Source organism: Pseudorasbora parva, chromosome 8 (assembly GCF_024679245.1).
Source record: "Pseudorasbora parva isolate DD20220531a chromosome 8, ASM2467924v1, whole genome shotgun sequence".
NCBI lineage: Eukaryota > Metazoa > Chordata > Actinopteri > Cypriniformes > Gobionidae > Pseudorasbora > Pseudorasbora parva.
In genome coordinates, this window is record NC_090179.1 from 36,813,663 (window position 1) to 36,822,859 (window position 9,197).

Consider the following 9,197-nt stretch of genomic DNA (forward strand, 5'->3'; position numbering starts at 1 on the left):
AAGCGTCTGCTAAATGATTAAATGTAAATGTAAATGTAAAGCTTCAAACAGAATTAGTGCTGCGACCACTGCAGAAAGGGCGAGGTGGTATGCTGGAGTCCTGTTGAATACTACATTGGAGTCTGATCCAGCAGAACCAGTGTCATTAACCTTTTGCTCAACTGACAACTCACAGTAATACCCTCCTGGGTGCTACTTCCCTCATACAAGGTACATTACATTTTAGTGAATTTCTTTGACAACATACATGTCACAGTTTTAAATCTGCAAAGAGCACATTCAGGGCTTTTCATACCATTTGTTTTAATGTTTCACCAGGACAACAACCTCTCCTTGGTCTTTAAAAATGACCGAATTATCTAATTTAGCACTCTTATGAAAATATGACAATATTTTTGAATTATAATTTAAACCTGACCAATTTTCAATTAATTATTTGTTAAATCAACATCTCAGGAAAATGTTATGTAATATGACTTGCTGTTACAAAAGAGAGCATTGATTTGATACATGTCCTCAATAGCAGACACCAGGACTTAAATCATGTTCAAGGCATTTTGGGAGACACAAGTGAATATATAGGGAAATAAATTACATATCAATGTTCCCATAAAATATTACATATTATTATGAAAATGTTGCCAACAATTACTCCCATTTTTCCATAACATGTTGCTCCAAGAACACATTAATATGCAAATTAGATACAGTGAATAGATACACTATATTGGCAAATGTTTTGGGATGCCTGCCTTTACATGCACAGGAACTTTAATGACATCCCATTCTTCATCCATAGGGTTTAATATAGCCAGCCTTTGCACCTATAACAGATTAAACTCTTCGGGAAAGGCTTTCCACAAGGTATGTTTATGGGAATTTTTGACCATTCTTCTAGAAGCGCATTTGTGAGGTCAGGTGCTGATGTTGGACGAGAAGGCCTGGCTCGCAGTCTCCGCTTTTATTCATCCCAAAGGTGTTCTATTGGGTTGAGGTCAGGACTCTGTGCAGGCCAGTCAAGTTCCTCCACACCAGACTCGCTCATCCATGTCTTTATAATCCTTGATTTGTGCACTGGTGTCCAGTCATTTTGGAACAGGAAGGGGCCATCCCCAAACTGTTCCCACAAAGTTGGGAGCATGAAATTGCCCAAAATGTATTGGTATGCGGAAGCATTTAGAGTTTATTTCACTGGAACTAAGGAAAAAACCCTGAAAAACAAGCCCACACCATAATCCCCCCTCCACCAAACTAAAGGCCTGGGTATACTTGGTGCATTTGCATTGCACTTGGTGATGTAAGGCTTGGATGCAGCTGCTCGACCATGGAAACTCATTCAATGAAGCTCTCCACGCACTATTCACTGAGTTAATCTGAAGGCCACACAAAGTTTAGAGGTCTGTATTGACTCTGCAGAAAGTTGGTGACCTCTGCACACTGTGCACCTCAGCATGTGCTGACCCCACTCAGTAATTTTACATGGCCTACCACTTCGTGGCTGAGTTGCTGATGTTCCTAATTGCTTCCAATTTGTTATAATACTACTAACAGTTGACTGTGGAATATTTAGTAGAGAGGAAATTTCACTAATGGACTTGGTGGCAATGAGTTTTAATTTTATAGACCTGTGGCCATGGAAGCAACATGCAATTGAATGATTTGAAGGGGTGTCTTGGTATTTTTTGCAATATAGTGTACATTGCATTGAACGGGAAAACCCATATTTTACCCACATATTGCATAAAGTAAAATAGTATATCAATTCATTCCGGTATATCCTGTAGGAGAATCATCAAAAAAAGAAAGGAAAAAACATTAAAAAAAAAACCATTGTTATTATTATTATTATTATTGATTCTGCCTATACCTCTTATTTCATTTCATCAAGCAGGTGTACAACAAACAACTCCAGATAGACAACAACAACAAAGAAGTAATACAATCAATTAACATGAACAGGTGTGAGATCACTTGAAAGCGAGAAAGATAATTATTTACTGCCATAATTTATGGCCAGTAAAACTAAAAGCCCTTCCTCCCATAGTAGAGTGTTTAAACTTGGGTACAACAAGCAGATTTTCATTGCAGGATCTGAGGGTCAGTAACATATTGTTGAACTTACTCAGCAAGATATTGTGGTGCAGGGCCATGACTGGCTTTGTAGACTAAAACTAACAGTTTAAACTGGATGCGGCTGGCCACAGGAAGCCAGTGAAGTTGGTTGAGGATGGGAGTGATGTGGACAGATTTTATTAAGTGTTAGGGCTTGGAAAGCAGAGTTTTGCACCATTTGGAGGCGATGTTTAGCCTTAGTAAGATGGTGCATAGGGCATTACAGTAGTCTAATTTCAAGGTTATGAAAGCGTGAATGACAGTTTGAGCATAGTTAGGGTGCTTTCACATCTCTAGTTCGGTTCATTTGGTCCGAACCAAGGGCAAACAATAATACATTGTTGCATTTTTCAGCTTTTTTGGTTCCTTTTCACACCACACTGATTGCTTTGGTCCGAACCAGTTGAAACGAACCAAAACGCAGGCACGTGACAACATCCACATCACTCATTGGCCATGGCGTATTTCTTAAACTGCTTTTCTAATGGTCAGAATTTACGTGTGGGAAAATGCCAACAGAAGAGGCAAAGCCAGCAAACTATAATAACACTATGGAGAGACGACCGCGCGGGCCAGTTTTGTCCCTGGCCATAATTTACTACACGGTGTGTATTTACCACAGTATGCAAACAAAACATTTCTATAATGAAGCGCGGATGCGACATGAAAACAACATTCTAATGCACTGCAGACGGCGACCGCGCATCGCTCGTCACTTCAAGAGGAGGCGTGCATTAATTATTAACTCTTGACATGCTCATCTTCCGAAAATATTGCCAACGATCTATCAGGTAATAATATCATGCACACAATGTCAGCGCAGCTACGGCAGCTGGTTCAGTCCAAAAATGATCAGTACTTTTGCAGTTGGTTCTGTTGGAGGTCGGATCACGTTCTCACCACAAACAAACCGCTCCAGAGTTCGTTTGAAATCGTACCGAGACCACCTCCTCAAGGAGGTCTCGGTACGCTTGTTTGGTCCGCTTTTGGTGCGCACCCGAGTGCGATTGCTGCTTTCAGACCTGACCAAACGAACCGCACCAAAGAGGGAAACGAACTCTAGTACGATTCAACCGAACTAAATGAGGCAGGTGTGAAAGCACCCTTAAAGTTGAGGGATCGGCAGATATACGAACAATATTTCGCAAGTGGAAAAAGCTTGACTTAACTGTCTTTTTCCTGTGTCTTAGGAGGATACAATACATAACAGCAAAACACATCTTCTGTGAATAATAAAAAAGATTATAATACTTTCGACAATTACATAAGATTTCACAGAGCAACATAATAGACTAATACCTTGAGTATTACGACAAGCAAACTAAATTTGCTGGAAATTTAAGGAGTAAAGTCAACAAATGGTTGAGGGAGCTGCATGCTTGGCATACTAAATTAGATGCACAGCTATTGAAGCTGAGACTCTGACAGCATAATACTGAACATATTTAGGCTGTTGTGACAGACAACCTGGCAAAGTCAGACAGACCGGAACAAACTTTAGACACAAACATGATAGCCTAGGACATAAGAGTAAATGTGATGGTGTGAAAATGCACTGAAATATTTGCTTTTGTTATTTTGTATAACACATCATTGAACACAGAAGAATGGTGAGTGGAAATCTCAACTAGGTCTCAACCAGAACTCTCTTTTAAAGATGTATTTTTTCCACAAACTCTGTGTTCTCATCTTTTCTCTATCAACCCATCTGCTGCTTTCTGTTATCACTTTCCTCCGTAAACTTCATCACCTACTTTAACAAGAAAGTAGCAGCAATCAGCAACTCATTCTCACAAGCCATTGCCCAATTTCACATATTTGCTGCTGACCTCTTTTGAGACGGTTCTAGATGAGGAAAAACTCACTATGTACAAATGAACACCTGCCCTCTTAGTCCAACCCCCTTCCCTCTCCTTCAAGAGCTCTATTTTGATGGAGCCATTTCATCATTCAGATCCACAGCGCAGCACATGACTGTTACACCCCACAAATAGTCCACAAGTCTGTTCAATGTGAATCATCCAACCTGATCTCCTGAGAAAAAGGTGGCGATTACGTATGAATTCATACAATGTGAATTGTACAAAAATGTATGATTATTAGAAAAAGGTAAGCATGAAGGTCCTCCCCTAAACAAACCCATCACTTGGGTGTAAGAAGACTGTTCAAAGACGAAGCTAAAATTGAGATTGTAGTACGAATTCATATGTAAAATAATTACAAATGGCCATGAGATTGTGTTCAATCAACTGTTCTAAAATATATTTTGTCTTGTCTACTATATTTTGTGCATGACTACATTGCTGACTATAGGGCTGTGCAATATATTGAAATGATCGAAATATCGCAAATGTACATATCGCAATATGCATATCGCAATGGCTCGCAATATCTGAATGATTTTAATAGGGGTGTGCATTGGCACTGCCTTCACGATTACGATTCACCAGGTAACGATTCGATTCAATTCGATTCTACGATGCATTGTAATGCATCAAAATTCTGCTGCACACAAAGCAAATTTTTCATCAGTCATAAGGCAATACAAGCAGATATTAAACAACAGATTGTATTGGCTGCTATGTGTCTCCTGTATCTTTGACATAAAAGTTATTAAATAAAATAAAATGTAATTAAATAAAATTAAATAAAATGCAATTAACCCTTAAATGCATGACTGTTTCACCAAACATTCTTACATATTCAGGTCGTTAGCGACCCAGATCTATTTAACATGGATAGACCTCTACCTGTCGTGATAATATATAAAACTCCTGATTTTAGAGTAACAGCTACAGAAGAATAAAATAAAACCTATTTCGTTACCTTTTGGAGCTTGGAAGGATTCAGTTTGAGCAGATGTTTAATACCATCATCATATGACCTCGTTAGAGCTCGTTAACCAGTATATTCAGCATCTGCCTCATATTCGCGATCTCCAGCATATTCTCCAAACTCATTTTCAATGTCTTCAAAATCAATATTTTGATCACTGACAGCTTCTTGACCACATCTATCATCAAGAGACAGTGACACTAACATATGATTGTGTTTAGTACTTGCTTTCTGAAGTAAATCACTAACCCATTTCAAGTTTTGCGGATTATAATTATCGTTTCGTTTTCTGTCAAAGGTAACTATGAGTGAAACGTCACTTCATCATTGGGTATCAGACATTGCCACCTTGTGGAATAAAGGTTAATTGCGCCCGGAACCGGAAGTATTTGAAACTTCACAACTTTATCGTCCGCCAGAAAATAAACAGTGACATAATCGATTATGGCACTTTGCCGCATCGATGCTGAATCGTTCATGCCCCGCATCGCGATGCATCGCCGAATCGATTATTGTTGACACCCCTAGATTTTAATAGGCTACTTCAACATTGTGAAAAGTGTACGTTTTAGGTCACTAATTGGACAGAGAATAGACTGGGCACATTATTGTTACTTATGTGACTTGCTTGACGTTAAAAAGAGTTATTAAAAGCAATAATTTGCGAAATACAATAAGCAGTCTCGCGCTGTTTGACACACACACCGAAACGTGAACAATGTGTGACACAAATGTTGGCTAAAACACAGCTGGTCCCTTTCAGAAGTTATAGCGATGCTTCCTTTTCCCAGAAAGAATATGAAACACAAAGGGTTTCATTCTCAGTATTTAAATCATTTTTAAAATATAATTGAAATAGATTTTACACACTAATTGCAATATCGTTTCGCATATCGAATATCACATTATTTAACAAGATATCGTATATCGCATTTTTCTTCAATATCACACAGCCCTATTGCTGACAATACACACAGAATGTGTTTCATGTGCTCCTTTTAAATTGTGCTTCAACATTAGTTACTTTAGAGGCAGAAAAATAACCACATGCTGGGAAAAGATACTTCCATTTTATATATTTGTTCTCTCTTGTTAGTCAAATCATACCAATGGTTCCCTCCATTCCTTCGTTCCACAATTTAACTACAATTATGAAAAAAATTTGTGGTCACAATGTTTTGGTTTTTTTCCACGTCATGTGCTGGGTTCCATAGAAAGACAAGCGTTTTTTTCTTTTGGAAAGTGCACTGAGAAATTATTGACAATAAGACCATAAATGTGTGCAAATAAAATAAATACAGTCAGTTTTGACTAAAGCTATATTTGGCTTGAGTCGGTTCATTTGAACATAAAACCCAATATTCTGCCAATCACAAACTGACCCAATCAAACTGAGTCAGAGGATGATGTTGTTATGGGTGTGGCTCTCTGAATTATATTTAGAGCACTTTTTAATGCATTGGGTTCCTCCCATCCTTGCTTTCATCTTTGTACTCAGTATCCAACCTCATTATGCCACTTCCTGTTTATCAAGTAATCAAGAACAAGAATGTAAATCCTTTAGAAGAACCACAGGTCACACAATGCAGTTGTGTGAAGACCCACCATGCGGAGAGGGAAAAATGTGAGTGTAGCGAGATCTACCGCTATGCGGCCAGGCACATCAATTCCTTGGGCTATATGGGTGACCTATTTCCTCCTTAACTCGTGGAATTTAAAGGTGCAACAGAGAGGAAAGCCACTGAACAACCCCTACAACTATTAATAATGCACATCGAAGATGACAGCTTCAAATAAACCTTCAAAATACACTTCACCTATATATGATAGATGGGTTATAAGAATGTATTCCTGGTTACTATAAGTTTAATTTCAGTGCTACTGTGAAAGTATCTTGTTAAATGCTGTGAGTGAGTGAGCTGCAAAATGGATATCGAAGGCACTCAGATATGATGCTTCTGGACGTTTCCTTTAAGACGTCGAAATGCCACTTCTAAGACCCATCTCCTCTGAAAATGAAATAATCCCCTACTGTGCTGTGAATACAGCTTGCTTGCCTAAGCATGTTCTAAAAGAATAGTTTATCCAAAAATTAAAAATCTATCATCATGCTTGCTGGCAAATCTTGCAAGAGAAATTAATAACCAGTTCTAATAAATAAGTCCAAAATGAATGACTTGCTAATCAAATTAAGCATCAGCAATACATTTACTCAGACTCAGAGCTCTACATTTTTCTCAGTTCTGAACCCCCGGCAGGTTGTTTGTAACGGAGGCCAACTAGCGAGAGCTGTGCGGAGCGGGGCGAGTAGGCTTAAATTGGTGCCGTGACCCGGATGGGAGGGAGGTTTAGGGGGTGAGTGTAACGGAGGCCAGATACTGAGAGGTAAAAAAAAGCTTGGAGCAGGCCGAGTAGGACCAGAGGGGACAGTGCATGTACAACAGTGCATGCGCAAGAAAGACTTAAAGGACAACTCGGGTGAAAAATGAACCTAGGGGTAATTAACACATGGTTACCAAGTAGATCGTTCTCTGGGATACGTTTTCATGGAAATTGAATGTAAAGATTTTTATCTCTAAAAACAGATTAGTTTATAATTAGAGGTGGGCATAGATTAATTTTTTGAATCTAGATTAATTTTAAAATGAATGTTGATTAATCTAGATTAAAAGGGCTCATCTGAATTCTGCCGAAGGCTTTCAGAATGTGTGTGCTACCCTCTCACATACGTTACGCTAGGGGTGTAACGGTACAGATTGCTCACGGTTCGGTTTGTATAACGGTTTTAGCTTCATGGTTTCGGTATGGTTCTGAATTTACTATGTTCAGGGGAAAAAGGACTACTGTCAAATAAAAATGAAGAAAATAAGAACAAATAACTTAAATACAAGCAGCACGCAAATAAATACTATTGAGCGAATATACTTATAAAATAAACAATGCTTTTCAGGTTTTTCAGGTAGGTCTAACATTAGTTTTTAGGTAGAAAAATTGAATAGAGTAATCAAATGTAAAATAATTGCATATTTCACTGTTTAAATTAAAGATTAATCCTTATTAAATTTACACAAGCTATTCAATCAAGAGCAGTGAGCGATGTCCTTATCTTTTGTTTGACAGACAGCAGTAAAGGCTACTACCCCTTTAAGACCTAATACAGGGATATGCGTCTTCTTTCTCGACTGTATAAAGTTCCCTTAAGGTGTATTCAGATTATGTCTGCTTGGATACTCATCAAGATGGACATGTTGACATTATGTCTTGTGTGAGTTTGTCCGTTCAAGTGCAAGACTTGAAAGATAACTCAATATTTGCGCGCTGTGAGACGTGTGCGCTCTTTGGGATGAGTGCACAGAGACCTTCTCACTCGCGTCTTCTTAGCCATCTGTTATTTACCCATTGGTTATTTTTTTACTGGAGTTTTAAGAGACAGAAGACTTAAAACAATTGTACTGTACTTCTCGGTTGAGTATACTCTGAAAGCTGTGCGGACACGACTGTGTATAAGACACACCAGGATGCAGAAAATGAATTATACCCAGGCCTTTAGGTTTAGGTTTAGCAGCTTCAACAAAGGGGAGACTAATTTTGGCCGGCAGTCCAAATTAGGCACAGCACCTGTTCTGTTTGTGCTTACACAAACCTGTTCATATGCGGATTTCATGCACAAATTTGTGCGCATGCACATTTAGTGAATGAGACCCATTGTTTTAAATTTCACTTTCAGGCTGTTCAAAATATCCAAAAACCACAGTGTTACACTGTAAACTCTAATTACTTACTAAAAAAATATTGTTGCATCACTAGGAAGAGAATTAAAATAATATTTGCCCAACCAAAGGGAACACTGATCACCATAATGGTGGTGTTTTTGCTTGACAAAATGGCACTCAAATCAATCAATTAATCTCAATTTGGGTTTTCTGAGAGGGTATTTGAATATTACTGTTTGAATCACTGTTGGATTTTACAGTGTCTAAATGTTGTTGGCTTGTTACTTACATTATCCCAGATGTTTACAAGAATGTTTAAATCCAGAGAAATAAGCAAGTTTAACCAATCGCCTATCATTGACATCATACTTGCCTTACCCTCTATTTTATTTTGTAGAAACCATAAAAACACCAAAGATGCTTTAATATTAAATATGTTTTACTAGAAAAGAGAACAAATGTTTGGATAAAAATGAATTCATCCCGAGTCCGTCCGGGGAATTCTTTTATACCTGGTGTGAGGTAAAGACAACATCT

The 9,197-nt window shown here is 38.2% G+C and overlaps 1 long non-coding RNA gene across 1 annotated transcript in view; it reads right to left on the minus strand.

Moving 5' to 3' along the window:
- The window catches only part of LOC137084708 (uncharacterized), a 34,405-nt gene that overhangs the window by 5,909 nt on the left and 19,299 nt on the right, over positions 1-9,197 (minus strand). The gene's annotated exons all lie outside the window — the stretch shown is intronic.